General features: G+C 39.3%; 2 non-coding genes across 2 annotated transcripts; both read left to right on the top strand.

Annotated features, from left to right (window-relative positions):
* The first annotated feature begins 2,491 nt into the window (after positions 1-2,491).
* LOC148545595 (small nucleolar RNA R71) lies at positions 2,492-2,599 on the top strand. The gene has a single exon (XR_015900805.1). It is a non-coding gene; the product is annotated as a small nucleolar RNA R71 (small nucleolar RNA).
* A 5,426-nt stretch (positions 2,600-8,025) lies between these two features.
* On the top strand, positions 8,026-8,133 carry LOC148545594 (small nucleolar RNA R71). Its single transcript, XR_015900340.1, has one exon. It is a non-coding gene; the product is annotated as a small nucleolar RNA R71 (small nucleolar RNA).
* The last annotated feature ends 464 nt before the right edge of the window (positions 8,134-8,597 follow it).

Here is an 8,597-nt window from a genome sequence, read left to right as displayed (position 1 = left end):
TGTTCTACCACTGAGCTATAGACCCTTGATGGAAGCTTTTGTCTTCCCTTTCCTCTTTCTAGAGGTTTCTCTGGCCTTAGGTGCCATCAATAGTTATGGAAAAAACAAAAAAAGCTATGCTTTTACCACACCAAACTTAGAATGTTGCTCGCCCTCGAGCAAAAGAAGAAAGAATAGAAGAATAAGAAGAAGATATGGAGGAGATGGATGGGAGTGTGTATTCGGCCATATGGGTGGGATTGGGTGGGAGAGAGATGTTGAATTTTTTAAGGTAGTGGGTGTATGGATGTGAGTGGTAAATGGAAAAAAAGAAGGGATGATCATGAATGGAAAGAGAGATGATGAGGTAGGTGGGGATCCTGTGGGGTCCACAGATCCTGAGGTGTCAAGACATTTACATCCCTGCACCAATTTAGGCTTGTAAAATGCCCTTGCACACAACTCTGGGCGTTCAGCGCCAGGTTGGTGCCCATTTTGGGCGTTAAACGCCCCTTTGCTGCCATTTCTGGCGTTGAACGCCAGAACCATGCTTGTTCTGGGCGTTCAGCGCCAGGATGCTCCCATTCTGGGCGTTCAGCGCCAGAACTATGCTCTGTTCTGGCGTTTGAACGCCAGACAGATGCTCCTCCAGGGTGTGATTTTTCTTCTGTTTTCAATTTTTATATTTATTTTGTGACTCCTCATGATCATGAACCTATAAAGACACATAACTAAGAAAAATATAGTTAGATAAATAAACATTGGGTTGCCTCCCAACAAGCGCTTCTTTAATGTCAATAGCTTGACAGTGGGCTCTCATGGAGCCTCACAGATGTGCAGAGCTTTGTTGAGACTATCCAACACCAAACTTAGAGTTTGGATATGGGAGTTCAACACCAAACTTAGAGTTTGGTTGTGGCCTCCCAACACCAAACTTAGAGTTTGACTGTGGGGGCTCTGGTTGACTCTGCTTGGAGAGAAGCTTTTTCTGCTTCCTCTCCATGGTTGCAGAGGGAGATCCTTGAGTTTTAAACACAAGGGAGTTCTCATTCCATTGAAGGAATATTTCACCTCTGTCAACATCAATCACAGCTCTTGCTGTGGCCAGGAAAGGTCTTCCTAGGATGATAGATTCATCCTCTTCCTTTCCAGTATCCAGGACTATGAAATCAGCAGGGATGTAAAGGCCTTCAACCTTTACTAACACGTCCTCTACTTGTCCATAAGCCTGTTTTCTTGAGCTGTCTGCCATCTCTAATGAGATTTTAGCAGCTTGCACCCCATAGATTCCCAGTTTCTCTATTACAGAGAGGGGCATGAGGTTTATTCCTGAACCAAGGTCACACAGAGCCTTAAAGATCATGGTGCCTATGGTACAGGGTATTATGAACTTTCCAGGATCCTGTTTCTTCTGAGGCAATGTCAGTTGATCCAGATCACTTAGTTCATTGATGAACAAGGGAGGTTCAACTTCCCAAGTATCAATGCCAAATAATTTGGCATTCAGCTTCATGATTGCACCATGAAACTTGGCAGTTTGCTCTTCAGTAACATCCTCATTCTCTTCAGAAGAGGAATACTCATCAGAGCTCATGAAGGGCATAAAGAGGTTCAATGGGATCTCTATGGTCTCTAGATGGGCCCCAGAGTCCTTTGGTTCCTCAGAGGGAAGCTCCTTATTGACCACTGGACGTCCCAGGAGGTCTTCCTCCTTGGGATTCACGTCCTCTCCTCTCCTCACAGGTTTGGCCATGGCGCTTATGTCAATGGCCTTGCACTCTCCTTTTGGATTCTCTTCTGTATTGCTTGGGAGAGTACTAGGAGGGATTTCAGTGATCCTTTTACTCAGCTGGCCCACTTGTGCTTCCAGATTTCTAATGGAAGACCTTGTTTCATTCATGAAACTTACAGTGGCTTTAGATAGATCAGAGACTAGATTTGCTAAATTAGAAGCATTTTGTTCAGAGTTCTCTGTCTGTTGCTGAGTTGATGATGGAAAAGGCTTGCTGTTGTTAAACCTGTTTCTTCCACCATTGTTAAAGCCTTGTTGAGGCTTTTGATCCTTCCATGAGAAATTTGGATGATTTCTCCATGATGAGTTATAGGTGTTTCCATAAGGTTCACGTAAGTAGTTCACCTCTGCTATTGCAGGGTTCTCAGGATCATAAGCTTCTTCTTTAGGAGAAGCCTCTTGAGTACTGTTGGATGCAGCTTGCATTCCATTCAGACTCTGAGAAATCATATTGACTTGCTGAGTCAATATTTTATTCTGAGCCAATATGGCATTCAGAGTATCAACTTCAAGAACTCCCTTCTTCGTAGGCATCCCATTACTCACAGGATTCCTTTCAGAAGTGTACATGAACTGGTTATTAGCAACCATGTCAATGAGTTCTTGAGCTTCTGCAGGCGTTTTCTTTAGGTGAATGGATCCACCTGCAGAAGTGTCCAGTGACATCTTTGATAGCTCAGATAAACCATCATAGAATATATCCAGGATGGTCCATTCTGAAAGCATGTCAGAAGGACACTTTTTGATCAACTGTTTGTATCTTTCCCAAGCTTCATAGAGGGATTCACCTTCTTTCTGTCTGAAGGTTTGAACATCAGCTCTAAGCTTGCTCAGCTTTTGAGGAGGAAAGTACTTGGCTAAGAAAGCCGTGACCAGCTTATCCCAAGAGTTCAGGCTGTCTTTGGGTTGAGAATCCAACCATAATCTAGCTCTGTCTCTTACAGCAAAAGGGAAAAGCATGAGCCTGTAGACTTCAGGATCTACTCCATTAGTCTTAACAGTATCACATATCTGCAAGAATTCAGTTAAGAACTGAAAGGGATCTTCAGATGGAAGTCCATGAAACTTGCAGTTCTGCTGCATCAGAGAAACTAATTGAGGTTTCAGCTCAAAGTTGTTTGCTCCAATGGCAGGAATGGAGATGCTCCTTCCATGTAAATTGGAATTAGGTGCAGTGAAGTCACCAAGCATCTTCCTTATATTATTATTATTTTCGGCTGCCATCTCCTTTTCCTGTTTGAAAATTTTTGAAAGGTTATCTCTGGATTGTTGTATTTTAGCTTCTCTTAATTTTTTCTTCAGAGTCCTTTCAGGTTCTGGATCTGCTTTAACAAGAATGTTCTTGTCCTTGCTCCTGCTCATATGACAAAGAAGATGGCACAGAAAAAATAGTAATAATAATATGGATCCTTTATACCACAGTATAGGGATCCTTGTGTTAGTAGAAGAAAAGAAGAGAAGAAAATCTGAACTCAGAGAGAGAGGGGGTTCGGATTTTTGGAGAGTTGAAGGAAAGATGTTAGTATATCAATAAACAAATAGAAGAAGATGAGAGGGGGAAGTGAATTTTCGAAAACAATTTTTGAAAAAGAGTTAGTGATTTTTGAAAATAGTTTTTGAAAAAGGTTAGTATTTTTTTTCGAATTTTTTTTTAAATAAAAAATAAAAATAATTAGTTAATAAAAAAGAAATTTTTGAAAAAGAGGGAAGATATTTTCGAAAATTAGAGAGAGAGAGTTAGTTAGGTAGTTTTGAAAAAGTTAAGAAACAAACAAAAAGTTAGTTAGTTAGTTGAAACAAATTTGAAAAGATAAGAAGTTGGGAAGTTAGAGAAGATATTTTGAAATCAAATTTTGAAAAAGATAAGATAAGAAGATATTTTTTTGAAAAGATATGATAGAAATTAGTTTTTGAAAAAGATTTGATTTTTAAAATCACAATTAATGACTTGATTCATAAGAAATCACAAGATATGATTCTAGAACTTAAAGTTTGAATCTTTCTTAACAAGCAAGTAACAAACTTCAAATTTTTGAATCAAAACTTTAATTGATTATGTTATTTTTGAAAATTATGATATAAAATAAGAAAAAGGTTTTTGAAAATTATTTTTTTTTGGAATTTTCGAAAATAATCATGAATTTTGAAAAAGATTTTGAATTTTGAAAAAGATAAGATTTTCAAATTGAAAATTTGATTTGACTCATAAGAAACAACTTGATTTTAAAAATTTTTGAAAAAGTCAATCCAAATTTTCGAATTTGATGAGAGAAAAAAAAAGGAAAGATATTTTTTGATTTTTAAAATTTTTATGAAAAACATGAAAATTATGCAATGCATGAAATTTTTAGATCAAAACATGTGATGCATGCAAGAATGCTATGAATGTCAAGATGAACATCAAGAACATAATTTTGAAAAATTTTAATGCAAAGAAAACATGCAAGACACCAAACTTAGAATTCTTTAATGCTTAGACACTAAGAATTCAAGAATGCATATGAAAAACAATAAAAGACACAAAACAAAAAATCATCAAGATCAAACAAGAAGACTTACCAAGAACAACTTGAAGATCATGAAGAACACTATTAATGCATGATATTTTCGAAAAAATGCAAGATGCATATGCAATTGACACCAAACTTATAACATGACTCAAGACTCAAACAAGAAACACAAAAATATTTTTGATTTTTATGATTTTCTAATTTTTTTGTATTTTTATTTATTATTTTTTTTTCGAAAATTATTGTGAAAAATAAAAATAAGGATTTCAAAATTTTTAATATGAATTCCAGGAATCTTGCCACGTTAGTCTTAAAGCTCCAATCAAATGGTCAGGCATGGCTTAATAGCCAGCCAAGCTTTAGCATATAATTACATGGACTGGAGTGATTAGTTGAATGCCAATCCCAAAGTAGTTTGGGTATGGCTTTACAGCCAGATAGGCTTCAACATGCTTCATGAAACACTAGAATTCATTCTTAAAAATTCTGAAGAAAAATAATATTTTTGAAAACATTTTTTTTTTTCGAAAACAAGTGAGAAAATTTTGAAATATTTTTGAAAAATTTTTGAAAAGAAAACAAAAAGAAAATTACCTAATCTGAGCAACAAGATGAACCGTCAGTTGTCCAAACTCGAACAATCCCCGGCAACGGCGCCAAAAACTTGGTGCACGAAATTGTGATGTCACATTCATAATTTGTCACAACTTCGATACAACTAACCAGCAAGTGCACTGGGTCGTCCAAGTAATACCTTACGTGAGTAAGGGTCGAATCCCACGGAGATTGTTGGTATGAAGCAAGCTATGGTCACCTTGTAAATCTCAGTCAGGCAGATATAAAGTGATAATGGTGTTTTCGAAAATAATATAATAGAATAGGGATAGAGATACTTATGTAAATCATTGGTAGGAATTTCAGATAAGCGAATGGAGATGCTTTTCGTTCCTCTGAACCTCTGCTTTCCTGCTATCTTCATCCAATCAGTCCCACTCCTTTCCATGGCTGGCTTTATGCAAGGGCATCACCGTTGTCAGTGGCTACATCCCCTCCTCTCAGTGAATAATATGCTCACGCACCCTGTCACGGCACGGCTATTCATCTGTCGGTTCCCGATCATGCTGGAATAGGATTCACCCTCCTTTTGCGTCTGTCACTAACGCCCAGCATTCGCGAGTTTGAAGCTCGTCACAGTCATTCAATCATTGAATTCTACTCGGAATACCACAGACAAGGTTTAGACTTTCCGGATTCTCTTGAATGCCACCATCATTCTAGCTTACGCCACGAAGATTCCGGTTAAGTGATCTAAGAGATATTCAATTCATCTTATTTCGCTTCTAAGATATCCATTCGCACCCAAGAACGTGATGAAGGTGATGATTATGTGTGACGCTCATCACCATCTCCCCTATGAACACGTGCCTGACAAACACTTCCGTTCTACATGAAATAAGCTAGAATGAATATCTCTTAGATCTCTTAACCGGAATCTTCGTGGCGTAAGCTAGAATGATGGCGGCATTCAAGAGAATCCGGAAAGTCTAAACCTTGTCTGTGGTATTCCGAGTAGGATTCAATGATTGAATGATTGTGACGAGCTTCAAACTCGCGAATGCTGGGCGTTAGTGACAGACGCAAAAGGAGGGTGAATCCTATTCCAGCATGATCGGGAACCGACAGATGAATAGCCGTGCCGTGACAGGGTGCGTGAGCATATTATTCACTGAGAGGAGGGGATGTAGCCACTGACAACGGTGATGCCCTTGCATAAAGCCAGCCATGGAAAGGAGTGGGACTGATTGGATGAAGATAGCAGGAAAGCAGAGGTTCAGAGGAACGAAAAGCATCTCCATTCGCTTATCTAAAATTCCTACCAATGATTTACATAAGTATCTCTATCCCTATTCTATTATATTATTTTCGAAAACACCATTATCACTTTATATCTGCCTGACTAAGATTTACAAGGTGACCATAGCTTGCTTCATACCAACAATCTCCGTGGGATTCGACCCTTACTCACGTAAGGTATTACTTGGACGACCCAGTGCACTTGCTGGTTAGTTGTATCGAAGTTGTGACAAATTATGAATGTGACATCACAATTTCGTGCACCAAGTTTTTGCTAACTTAGAGTTTGGTTGTGGCCTCCCAACACCAAACTTGGAGTTTGACTGTGGGGGCTCTGGTTGACTCTGCTTGGAGAGAAGCTTTTTCTGCTTCCTCTCCATGGTTGCAGAGGGAGATCCTTGAGTTTTAAACACAAGGGAGTTCTCATTCCATTGAAGGAATATTTCACCTCTGTCAACATCAATCACAGCTCTTGCTGTGGCCAGGAAAGGTCTTCCTAGGATGATGGATTCATCCTCTTCCTTTCCAGTATCCAGGACTATGAAATCAGCAGGGATGTAAAGGCCTTCAACCTTTACTAACACGTCCTCTACTTGTCCATAAGCCTGTTTTCTTGAGCTGTCTGCCATCTCTAATGAGATTTTAGCAGCTTGCACCCCATAGATTCCCAGTTTCTCTATTACAGAGAGGGGCATGAGGTTTATTCCTGAACCAAGGTCACACAGAGCCTTAAAGATCATGGTGCCTATGGTACAGGGTATTATGAACTTTCCAGGATCCTGTCTCTTCTGAGGCAATGTCAGTTGATCCAGATCACTTAGTTCATTGATGAACAAGGGAGGTTCAACTTCCCAAGTATCAATGCCAAATAATTTGGCATTCAGCTTCATGATTGCACCATGAAACTTGGCAGTTTGCTCTTCAGTAACATCCTCATTCTCTTCAGAAGAGGAATACTCATCAGAGCTCATGAAGGGCATAAGGAGGGTCAATGGAATCTCTATGGTCTCTAGATGAGTCTCAGATTCCTTTGGTTCCTCAGAGGGAAGCTCCTTATTGATCACTGGACGTCCTAGGAGGTCTTCCTCCTTGGGATTCACGTCCTCTTCTCTCCTCACAGGTTCGGCCATGGCGCTTATGTCAATGGCCTTGCACTCTCCTTTTGGGTTCTCTTCTGTATTGCTTGGGAGAGTACTAGGAGGGATTTCAGTGATCCTTTTACTCAGCTGGCCCACTTGTGCTTCCAGATTTCTAATGGAAGACCTTGTTTCATTCATGAAACTTACAGTGGCCTTAGATAGATCAGAGACTAGATTTGTTAAATTAGAAGTATTTTGTTCAGAGTTCTCTGTCTGTTGCTGAGTGGATGATGGAAAAGGTTTATTATTGTTAAACCTGTTTCTTCCACCATTATTAAAGCCTTGTTGAGGCTTTTGATCCTTCCATGAGAAATTTGGATGATTTCTCCATGATGAGTTATATGTGTTTCCATAAGGTTCACCTAAGTAATTCACCTCTGCTATTGCAGGGTTCTCAGGATCATAAGCTTCTTCGTCAGAAGATGCCTCTTGAGTACTGTTGGATGCAGCTTGCATTCCATTCAGACTCTGAGAGATCATATTGACTTGCTGAGTCAATATTTTATTCTGAGCCAATATGGCATTCAGAGTATCAACCTCAAGAACTCCCTTCATAGGCGTCCCATTACTCACAGGATTCCTTTCAGAAGTGTACATGAACTGGTTATTAGCAACCATGTCAATGAGTTCTTGAGCTTCTGCAGGCGTTTTCTTTAGGTGAGTGAATGGATCCACCTGCAGAAGTGTCCAGTGACATCTTTGATAGCTCAGATAAACCATCATAGAATATATCCAGGATGGTCCATTCTGAAAGCATGTTAGAAGGACACTTTTTGGTCAACTATTTGTATCTTTCCCAAGCTTCATAGAGGGATTCACCTTCTTTCTGTCTGAAGGTTTGAACATCAGCTCTAAGCTTGCTCAGCTTTTGAGGAGGAAAGTACTTGGCTAAGAAAACCGTGACCAGCTTATCCCAAGAGTTCAGGCTGTCTTTGGGTTGAGAATCCAACCATAATCTAGCTCTGTCTCTTACAGCAAAAGGGAAAAGCATGAGCCTGTAGACTTCAGGATCTACTCCATTAGTCTTAATAGTATCACATATCTGCAAGAATTCAGTTAAGAACTGAAAAGGATCTTCGGATAGAAGTCCATGAAACTTGCAGTTCTGCTGCATCAGAGAAACTAATTGAGGTTTCAGCTCAAAGTTGTTTGCTCCAATGGCAGGAATGGAGATGCTTCTTCCATGTAAATTGGAATTAGGTGCAGTAAAGTCACCAAGCATCTTCCTTACATTATTATTATTTTCGGCTGCCATCTCCTTTTCCTGTTCAAAAATTTCTGAAAGGTTTTCTCTGGATTGTTGTATTTTAGCTTCTCTTAATT

Source organism: Arachis ipaensis, chromosome B9, assembly GCF_059453495.1.
Source record: "Arachis ipaensis isolate K30076 ecotype BB chromosome B9, ASM5945349v1, whole genome shotgun sequence".
Classification (NCBI taxonomy): Eukaryota; Viridiplantae; Streptophyta; class Magnoliopsida; order Fabales; family Fabaceae; genus Arachis; species Arachis ipaensis.
The sequence above is the reverse complement of the archived record's forward strand: the minus strand, read 5'-3'. Positions and strand labels throughout refer to the sequence as shown.